Source organism: Mycetomoellerius zeteki, unplaced genomic scaffold, assembly GCF_001594055.1.
Source record: "Mycetomoellerius zeteki isolate Tzet28-1 unplaced genomic scaffold, Tzet1.0 scaffold367, whole genome shotgun sequence".
NCBI lineage: Eukaryota > Metazoa > Arthropoda > Insecta > Hymenoptera > Formicidae > Mycetomoellerius > Mycetomoellerius zeteki.
In genome coordinates this window covers 74,418-86,475 of record NW_017257357.1, presented here as the reverse complement: position 1 = coordinate 86,475, position 12,058 = coordinate 74,418, and the positions used below count along the sequence as shown (strand labels likewise).

Below are 12,058 nucleotides of genomic sequence, written 5' to 3'. Positions count from 1 at the left end.
ACCGGAAAAAGCGTTTTTACATTTTCCATTATAGTTTAACACAAATGAGAGATATGTCAAAATAATCTCAAGCAAAAATGAAGGGAATTAAGTGATCTTTCCACCAGCACCTTCGATTTTACGATCGGACTTTATTTATGCCTTATAGAGAGCAAAAACTGCAAATAGGTCCGATTTAGACCACACACTCTCCCCTATATATTTTAATAATATTTCAAATAAAGTTTTATATAAAATATATATGTAATATTTATACAATATTTTAAAAAATGAATATTAATAAATATTTATCATAAATATTCTGTGCTGTCTGGGGTAGCTGTAATATGAATGTATATTTACATTATTACTGTATATTTTACATTATTACTATATTGACTTTATTACTGGTTTTGACATCGAAATATGTTGATTATCATTATCGTAAAAAGCGATTGTATTAATTGCAAACAGATAGAATTATCCTGTACAAAGAAAAAAAATAGCGTGTACATTATAAATGTATTTAGTATTGAAGAGAAACATCTATTCTTCATTAATTTAATACATAAAGATCGATGAAGTTTAGTACATGTTAAATGTGCTGCATTAATACGAACCAAAGGAGTCACTTCGATATCAGTATCTACTCAAGTAATTAAACAATTTACGTTTAAAAAATGTTTTGTAATCGAAATATTTCCCGGGAAAAAATGTTTCGTATATAATTATATAAAATTATATATATTTATATATAAAATTGACATATTTTATATATGTACAATTATATATACAAATGTATATAAACAATATATACTTATGTCCATACATATAACATTTTTCCCGGATTGTTATAGTTTATAAAAATGTTAAATATATATACACATATATATTTATCATGTATGTATTATATATTTATAATATACATATATACATATATAAACATATATATATAGACATTATTAACGTTAATTATTAAGCCGTTGAAATATCTCACATAAAAAAAAACGATATTTTAAACTAGTAAAAAAATGTTTAACAGACATTACAAACGTCTTATAAAGCGTTTTTATAATGTTTATTAAATAGTTCAAAAAATTTATCTTTTAAACGTTTTTTTCAGTTTATATATAATTCTGTACTTGCGATACTTATACTTCTAATGTTTATTAAACGTAATTGTGTTACTTGAGTAGTTATTGCGAATTTTCTGAATAAGAAAATGTTTTTTTAAACTGTGTTCCTATCGCTTATTTATATTTATTATTAAGTAATTTTACCTAATCATCTATTTCGACTCTTGAGAATTTAGAAGCGTAGCACATTGTAACCGATGCATTTATAACCTGTTCTTTTATCCCTTGCGCTTTTTGTCGTGTCGATTTTTGCAAAATAATCGAATCTTAATTTCTTAGAATCGATACAATATCGGTAACACTTTCTTACGATTTCTTCTTTGGAACCTGCGTTACCGACATTGTAGACTATGTCGCAATGCCTGAACTAATGCGCTCCCTACCAGGAAAAACGGAGAAAATAAAGAAGACTAGAGGCGGTATTTATAGGCCGGAATCCATAGTCTGGTCTTAATCTTAAGCAATCTTAAGCGTCTTAAGATGCTAATACGGCTCTCTGATTGGTTCATGTATTAGCTTAAGACCATCTCGAATTTTGAGCAACGTCTATGGATTCCGCCCATAGTCCATTCTTATTTCAAGACTGTCCTAAGTAACGTCTTAAGGGGATCCTAAAGCCGTCTGTATTACCGACTAAATCGTAATTTTTGTATAACAAATACCTTTTTTCTCTTTCACAGATTCGAAAATCCTTTTCCAGGATTAAAGTATACACATTAATACGTGTTTGTGAGGTGGAGTTTATACCGAGAACGATAAAAAATTTTTCTTAAAATTTTAATTTCAAAATTTTTTGTCGTTCTCAGCATAAACTCCACCTCACAAACACGTATTAATACGTACACTTTAATCCTGGAAAAGGATTTTCGAATCTGTGAAAGAGAAAAAAGGTATTTGTTATACAAAAATTACGATTTAGTCGGTAATACAGACGGCTTTAGTATCCCCTTAAGATGCTAATACAATCCTCTGGTTGGTTCGTGACTTCTTAAGACTATACTTAAGACGATCTTGAATATAAGATCTGACTATGAAATCAGCCTATGTGTGTTTAACACACAAAAATAAAAATGAATGGTATGAATAGTACGAATTGTTTTAAAATTTAGTGTAAAAATCACTTTCAATTTTTTAAATTGGTTTTAAATTTTCTATTTTCTAATACATAGTATAAAAATCTTCTTTTGATTTTTGACAAATACGTTTTTCCATAATAATTTTGATATCAGATAATGTGAGATATGAGATAATGTGTAATACAAGACAATTCTAATATAAATTTTTAGGCAGTGTGACATATAAAGTACCTCAAATGACTAATCTATACTTATCTGCGATTTATATTTAATATATGATATATACGGTCTGCCTAATTTTGTACATATGTGTTTATGCCACATAATCCAAAGAAATATCTAGATATATGTGCATGTATAGATGTATATTTTAATTTTCTCTCCAAAGAGTAATATATAACGTAAATACACGTACTTAGATATATTTTGTTAATCGTTTTTTAAAGAACGATAAAAGTTCAATATCCCTTAGAACGACATCCAGATTCCTTTGCAGAACAGTATTTATATTATACATAAATATAATTGTACAGATACATCTTATTGCATCATAAAATTACAAGTTACACATAAATCAAATATGTATTATACTTGATTCATAAATTACAAATGTAGAGATAATAGTAAATTCTTAATTTTCTAGTAAATTTTTATTATCTCTCCTTTTTTATAACTTAAATACTGTTAACATCACTGATTTAAAAATGCAATAATGTAGATATGTTGCTCGTAATTATACAGAATAATAAAGTGAAAACAATATTCTCGCGAATATCTTGCTGCCTATATAATAATTCATGTCTTAGCATTTGCCGAAGAGTTCTTGCAAAGATAACATTTATTTAATTATGAGTAATTATCTATTCAGTGATACGTAATTTATTGATTAATACATATCAAGAAGAATTAATTAAATTATTTAATTAGTGTTGAGCAACTTATTTGTATAATAAATAAGTATGAATAATAAAACGCACAGATTCGTTGTCGTTTATGAAACTGTACTCTAGTGCGTCTCTTTTTCTATCCAAGATTTTTTACGTACCAAGATAATCCATTTATTTCAAGTAACATACATTGATTAACCAAACTAATAAAAATTGTATATTCCTCATTCTTCAATTATATAATAAGAAATTATGATTTTACTATTTATTAGTAAATACATATGTTATAGATAGATTTACTAAATTTTTTTTAGTAAATGAAATTACTGAAAAGTATTTAATAGGTATACGCATAGAATTTGATAATGATTATGTTAAACAAAGTCCAATATTCTTGTGATGTATACTTACAATATACACAAGGCAAAGGCACAGCAAAGATCGCGAAATGCAAATAGGAAAGGAGAGCAGATATAAGCGGAGGAAATACAGAGAAAAAGAGAGAATGCGATGAAGGTAGAAAGCTGGACCACAGGCAAGAGGTGACAGGCGAAGAGAACGAGAGTGGCATCATGAGGGGATAAAAGGGAAAAGGGGGCAAGAGTCCATCAGCCTAAAGAGCGGCTATCGTGCCGGCTAAGGGCTATTCCATGTTAGCCACTCTCACCGAGCTCCTTTTTTTCCACCTTTTTATTCCCCTCCGGGGCTCTTTATACCGTGGCGCAAACGTGGCGCCGCCCTCGAGAATCCCTTCCCCGTTGTCGATTCATCGAAAGCACCTCTCTGCCGTTCGACGAGCTTCTTTTGTTCTGTCCTTCTTCTTCGGGGAGAAGGATTCTCCCTGTTGTCTGCCTCCTGCACCTTCGGTTCCCTCAGCAAGCATTTTTAGATTGTAATTTATCGTTTTTAGTATTTGGTTGTGCGCCATGAGGTTCCACGAAATTCAGTGAAGTGAATCGGGTGGGAGATGACGATTTATTGTCGACGGTGATTCGCGAGCGAGAAAAAGATGTTCTTCGCAGTCTAGGATGGACTCGATACTGATCGAGCGAATACAAGCGAATTTTATTTTAATCACTTGTGATTTATGCGAAGATGAGATTGGGTGGGTGATGAAGTAAAATAATTTTGAAACTGAAAATAAGATTTCTAATATTTTAATAAAAACCGTTCGAAAAGAAAATAATCAAAGTCTAACACGATTTTTATATAGGTTTCGCTAGAGAAATATAACTGCAGTGGCTTTTGCGATGTTAAAAATTCTGTGAAAATACTACCGGTTGAATAGGAAAAATCTTTATCAACGTAGTAAAGAACAAGATTAGATAGATGCGCGGCAGATGTTCGCTCGGTGGACGAAAACATATTTATTAGAAATAAACGCTGACCAAGGTACACAATGAAACAAGAATATCTCCGTCAAGGATGAACCGATAAAGTATAATGACGATTGAATTACAAAAATCACCGATAATAACCGACAGAACGGTAGAAATAGCTGGTATATTTTTTGAAAATACAGTACTTGTAAGACGTAATTATTTTAGTTCAATATATTATAAATATTACTTATCATGTGATCGTAGACTATATATTTCTTGAATATGAAATTATATTAATCGCTTCTTGTTATAATTGTCGAAGTCTTCAATCTATTCAAAGTTTAACACACTTACAATTAAATATTATTAAGAAGTTAGAATTCAGACTGCGTTTGATGATAATTTAAATATTACACGGAGAGAATTTTCTTTTAAAATTTACCCTGAAAATATGGTAGTTGTGGTACAATACAATATTTTAAAGATTTTTACCATGCACTTCAGTAAAATTAATCAAACTTATTTTATACTTTATTGTAGTTTTATCAATGAGAGAGAGAGAGAGAGAGATTTACATTAAAATTCTTCGAAATACAATGTGGTCCCACGACCATATTTTCAGGGTAAACTCTAAGAAAAAATTCTCTCCATGTAGATATCTCGAAACTCCTGATTATTAATATAAATGCAAAATTCATCTAATTTAAAATCAGTATTTCTTTGAATACAATGACTCTAAACTTTTTTAGGACATGAAAGACAAGACAATATACATAACTTTTTTTTATTAGAAAAGATTTAAAAGTTTAAATCGAATACGATACTATTATATAAAAATTAATGTATCAATTTTGTGAAAGAAGCTTTTATTAGTTTTTTATTTTATTTATTCATTTATAAGTTTCAATTCATAATGGCAATAATTCGATAGTACTATTGCTAAACGATAAATCATTGCATACCTGCACAATATCAATGCGGATAAGACACCTTCCAAGAAATGCACGATGAAATATGAATCATGACGGACTTAATGTACCGATGAGATACCGCCGATCGAAGCTAAAATATCTCGATGCTGGTAGTACGATATTGGTTATGAATTGCATTCTCAGACACTTTGCAATGACAACAGTCAACAAAGTAAGTTAACACCTCCTGTACTTCGAACATTGAGGCCTGATTCCATTAAATTTCATTCTTACTTATTCATTATTTGAATAGATTTCCAAAAATTTCTATCGGGCAATCAAATGTTGCAAATAATAGTAGTGTAAAGTTTTGCAACGACATAATCATGAGATGTATTAAATTTCATATGAACAGAGATCTCGAAATCTAGATAATAGTGTTGATAAAAGATATGCTTTTAGTATCAAAACGTAAAATATAGGAAAATGAAAATTAAAGAAGACACTTATGTACTCTATAAGATGAAATAAATAAAAGAATAAAATTGCATATTTTGTTTATGGTGTGATAAATTGTTTATTTTATATATTTGATTTAAATAGAATAAGCAATGGATAAATATAACACTTTAAAATGTTAATATTATTTACAGAAAAGTACAGGAATATACATATCTACATAATATAAAGCAAGCGTGTCAATCATTCATCTGGAAATATACTGAATATTTGTTCATAGGATATTTCTATGCTACAGGTGAAAAATATGCGACTTCTCAATAGTTCTTAATAGCAAATGCATTATATATATATTGCGTGTGCATCGACCGAGAATATTGCAAAATAATTTTTTGATCTATCTTTTTGATTCTATTCTAATATCATCAGTTAAGAGATACGGTCATTTCTTGCGCCAAGTCACGCGCAGCAAAGTGCAAAACGGAACGTATATTTATATAATGGAATCCATTCGATTAAAAGTAGTCAGTATTTTAAAGAATGTGATATAATCCTTAAATAAATTATCTTATACAAAGAAGATAAGAAAAAGAAATAAAATATAAGTGCCAACTGAAAGAGCTATTGCCAAAAAGATCAAAATGGTATTGTTTAACAGTTAATTGTATAACAGTTTTATACTATAATGGACAATTTTCTTAAAAAATAGTAGGGGCAAGGAAACTAAATCGACAATAATTTCTGACTTTGTTTTTTGCAATTGATAAACATGTCCCGCCTCATTTCTGTACCTTTCTTGAAACTATCATCTGCGATTTCCAAGCATCCTACAGAGGATATATGTGCATATAAAATCTTTACGTGTGGAAGAATGTAATTTGTATGTATGTATGCAGATTCGCGTGTACAAGAATGGCGCCAACATTTTGATGTTGAGGGAGCATCTTGTATCTGGGTAGTATTCTACGATGTTTGATCGTAGTTTGGCCCAGGACACGCTGTTAGTCTACACGTATAGATATTTACATATGTGAATGGGACACAAATCTCGAGTCACCTCAGGAATGCAGAAACAGCAGTTAACGCGTAATTACAATATTTAATTGGAGACTTCTTTAATATTGTTTAAACTTCAAGCGCAAAAATCATTTTGTTTTTTCTTGAATTTATTATTCATGTCCTAAAAACATAATCAACTAATTATTATTATATTCTTAAATTATGTTTTCTATATATTTTATTATTCTTTTATAATGTTATTTTCCGACAAAATTATTCGACTTAATATTTACAAATTGCATTATTATCACTATAAATCATTATAAATCTTATTAAAAACGTATTATATCTGAGACTAAAGAAACTTTCTTTACGGTATATATAATCTCGAATTAAGTAACCACAGTCTAATATCTATTAGGCACAGTCTAATAATCTATAATAAGTATAAGGATAAGTTCAGGCGACCCGTCATTTTATGCCTTTTATCGTGCTATTATTGATTTAATTTATTCAACGCGAACTTTTCTATAATTAATAATAAGATTGAAAGACCGCTAATGTTAAACATAATAATTTTAAATTAAGAAGCGCCATAACGGTCAGAACGTTAAGATGTTGAACTATTGTAAATTCATTTAAATGAATTAATTTCAGAAATGATAAATGCGTGCCGATATGATTGTCGGACTTTCAACGCAATTTTCTATAATTACTATGTTATCAGCGCGATTGTTGAATTGTGCACGCTCAGACATGCAGCCCAATGTCGATATTTTCTTCTTTTTTTAAAAGTAAATACGATTCTCTATATTACGATTGGCAAGTGTCGACCATTTTATGATTCCATGAATAAACGAATATCTTTTTTGATATTCGTCGTTGATATATTAGGCTATTTTTATGTCCTCTTTTGTGCTACATAGCTATTGATAGTAGAAATCTCTTTCGGGCTATTAAACTAACAAATCATCCGTTGCAAATTCGGTTTCGATCGATTATTATTTAAGCAAGAAGCTGATATTAATGTAGCTTTCTCGAAAACATTTTTTAAATAATTTTCCGTCAATGCTTTGATTGTTACAACAATTCTTTGATATTTTTTGCTCAAAATTCTAAATATAAAATAACCATATGTAATAAAAAAAATATAGCGTAAATATTAATATATTTTTTTAATACGTGAAAATTCTCATTAAAAAGATAGAATCATTTAAAGAAATTAAAATGTATGTATATAGAGAGAAAAATCAGTTCTCAAATACAATAATTACAATAAATAAAGGAATTTATACAAAGTATAAAATATCCTTTGATCTAGAAATTCTATAGGATTACTTAAAGAAAATCTTTAATAGAATATCAAAACTTTTAAAAGGTAAACAATTAAAAATTTGATACATTTAATTTCATCAAGAAACGGACAAAAGGCAATGTGAAACAAAGTAAATTTATTATCAAAAACTTTTTTTTACTCTAAAATAGAGTTTTATAAAGTTTTATAATAGGCCATCATAATAACAATATGCATTTCTAGTTGTCATTAAAATTTTATGCAGCATATTTTTGTAAAATTATTATGAGAACGAAGCGTTTATGCAGGCATAAGTCGGCTATACAAGCCGCCATTCCGTCGGCGAACTCCGCGGCAATGTCGCGAATGGCTGCCACTAATATGATCAATACTCAAATTAACCTTAGGGATCTTCAAGATAGCATAATGTATGCACAGTTGGATACACAATATAGAATGATTGCAATGAAATATTGTTTCTGTTTGTCGGTACAATGATGAGAGGATTCCAATGTTTGATAATATTCCAATGTTTTATTAAATATTTTTAAACACCTATTAAATATTAATGTTGGCTGTTTAATATGTAATGTAAATTACGTTGAACTTCGTGTACAATTATTATGAATGATAAATATAGTCATGAAACAGATATTTTATCGAGGCACAGTAATATTATAGAGATAGTAACGTTATATACTAGACGATTGTAATATATCAAAGTTCTCATATTTTTTATACGAAATAATACGTAATACGCACAAACACCTTCACAAAGTTAATTGATTCATATTTCTTCCATAATAATAAATTAATCTGAATATTGTATCGTTTAGCGCTATTTATACTGATAACATTCGACTATAACGAATTGTAAACTTATACATCATATATCGCTAAAATATATTATTGCTGACTAAATATAAATTGAAATCATTATATCATTAGATATGCTTAATTATTATCTTACTATCTTTCATTGCAAGATACAGTTTCGAGAGACGCTTGTTATGAAAAATGGTTTTTAATAATCAAGCTTGCACCATTCGATCGTTCGAGAACATTTAATCGCACCGTGCCCGCCAAAATGTGGTCTGCTGCATGTTTATCGTTTATAAGAGTCGCTTGTACTGTACTTTTTGTAAATTAAACCGCTACTATCGCTCTGTATGCACATTTCTCGATAAACTTGATGATGCATTCATTAACTTCCAACGATACTCCGGTGCAATGATAAGACCACTCTCATCCGAACGTGGTTGATAGTAATATGCACACTCGCGATAACAGAGTGATGACAAAGACACAAGTATACACAGTTGTGGTGGTGTAGATTCCAAGATTTTGCAAGAAATAGGAACATCTCGAGAAAAGCATCCTTAAAAAAACAGGAGAGAGAGAGAGAGATATCATGAATTTAAAATGTGACCATAAATAAGATATTTTATAAAATTAATTTTGTCGGATATTAAAGATTTTTTCTATTCTTTAAGTATAAAAAAAAAACAGAATTAACTAATATCTTACAAATATAAATACGTATTAGAGTATCGTATAATATTTGATATAAAAGTTAATCTCAACTTTCAACATTCTTGATATTAATATTTTTAAAATTTTTCTAAGAGTTTTTGAAATTTCATTTGCTTATTCTTCTGTGATATTCTTGCCAACATTAGCAGGATTCTCATCTGCGTTTCGCGATCAAGCTGCCCATCGATGTGCATCCCGATGAACTTCGTCGAGAATCATCTTTTTATGTCCCTTTATTCCGCACTTTATTTTCCTATCTTTTCGCCTCTTTCCGTCACGCTGAAACCGCGTCGTCCACCGAGTTTTTTCTTTTCCGACTTTCAGCGACTCGTTCGCCCACAAGGCTATTACCAGGACCTACGATCGATTCTGCACCCACGTTCCCCTTGCATACAGTCGCGTTCGCCAACACAACGCGCGCGCAGCCCGGTTTCCAGGAAGCGAGAAGACGAACGCCGCCGACGAATACTGTTGACGATTAGATTGGGTAGAAGATCTCTACCAATTACAGAATGGATTCGCAAGAATCGCGAGACTCTCTAAGCGACATAAAGCGGGAGATCTCGAAAGTGCAGCTGCCGCGAAAGCATATTGTATCTCCATCGATTGACAGAAGCTATGCAGCGAAGAAATGTGTTCTTTAGAAGATACTAAACTTGATATTAAATATGAATTTTCGCAATTAGATGATAATTAGAAGAAAAGAGTGGCAATATTATAATGCTAACTGATATTAACCGAAAAGATTTGGATTATTATTATTAAGTATTTCAAATTTTTAAAATAAAAAATAATTTTTTTCCAATGTTTCCATTTAACCTCTAAATTAGTAGATCATGACAGAAAGATATAGAAAATGCGAAATTTTTAATCTTCTATTACTCCGAAAATTTATAAGTAAAAAAATTGATTTGTATATATAAATTAAATTTATTATGAATAGGTTAAATAAAAATTTTTATTAGTTTTTTTTTTTTACGAATATAACTCATAAAAATTGATATTTATATTGTATCATACAAGCGTAACATGAAATAGTGCGCAGGACGTAAGATTTATTGTGTGCAAGAGGACTGTATGTAACGTACAGATGTCGATATGTAAATTACATTAATGTTTAATGCATGTGAGTTGATTTGTTATTATGCAGCCGGTTTGCACAGGTGAAAGGCCTAGCATCAAAGGCGTACAATCTATAAATTTAAGAAAATAAACTATGTATTAGCCAATAAATATTCTTTTTGAAAATGAAAAGCAATAAAATATATATTTACGGCGAGATTTTATTATTCAAAAAACGTAATACTGGACAATTATTTTTTCTCACGCAAGTATTCTCATTATATTCGTCATTCATATAACTTGGATGATGATATTTAAAAAAGTTATAAAATTTTCTATAATAATAATATATAACAAGTACATAATATTATATATGATTTTATTAAAGATATATCTTTTTGATAATATTTTAATTTTTAAAAATAAACATTGTAACACACATAAGAACTACTTCTAATATTTGAAATATTATATGTTTCTAATAATCTAATCTAAAATATGTCATTTAACATATTCTGTCTTTCTCTCTTTCTTTCTCTCTCGCTTTATTTATTTATTATTTATTTACGTAATAAAAATTGGATTATCGTGGATACGTGTCATGCATGATGATTAGTAATACTGTTATATTGATGAAATTTTTAGTAATTCCAAGCAACAATGAGATGAAAGTGATAGAAGTAGTGGGTGCAAAAAAGGGCGACTATCCCTGATCAAGCTGCACCCTTCAATTTTCTGATCGGCGCCACACCTATCTCTTCTGTTACTTAATGGTGAGGTGCACCGGTCATATTTTATCCCAACATCCCCATAAGATAATGCAAGCATTACAACGCTTTCGACTAATCGATTGACCCTAATTAACGTTGATAGACGTGTGTTATATAACAAAAATGATCAACCAACAATAAAAATGCCATCGATTTAATGTATGAAACTTAATTTTTTACAAACTGTACAATTTATAAGTATAATACAAAATACTCTGTTGGTAGCAAAAAATTTAGGAATTGATAAAACATATACAATTAAAAATGACAATTTACAAATACGGACCTTTCTTTTTTATAAAAATTTGCACATTTTTAGGCAAACCTGTTAAATAAGTCGTGGACTAATAAGAAGATCTCTGATTTTTTCGGTTAATGCTGTTTTTTCTTTGATGTTTTATCTAATTTTCGAAAATACAGCAAAAAGTTCCACTGCAAATAAAATTCTTTTGGGGGCTACCGTGAGTATCGCTACAATGCTGTTAGTTTGAGACAACGCGATGCGTCGAAGGAGTTAAAGAACGAGTCTTAATTGGCGCCGACAATCCGGTGGCCCGTGGCGACGTAGAACGAGAAGACGAGAAATGGGAAAAAGAAACATGAAGGAGAGAGAGAGAGAGAGAGAGAGAG

The 12,058-nt window shown here is 29.7% G+C and overlaps 1 long non-coding RNA gene across 1 annotated transcript in view; it reads right to left on the bottom strand.

Moving 5' to 3' along the window:
• The window catches only part of LOC108725915 (uncharacterized), a 14,042-nt gene extending 2,920 nt beyond the window's left edge, over window positions 1-11,122 (bottom strand). The window contains exons 1-2 of the long non-coding RNA XR_001936773.1: window positions 11,110-11,122; window positions 7,294-7,297 (exon numbers count right to left, since the gene is read on the bottom strand). This is a non-coding gene — a long non-coding RNA (uncharacterized lncRNA). The remainder of the gene's footprint in view (window positions 1-7,293; window positions 7,298-11,109) is intronic.
• Window positions 11,123-12,058: the final 936 nt, after the last annotated feature.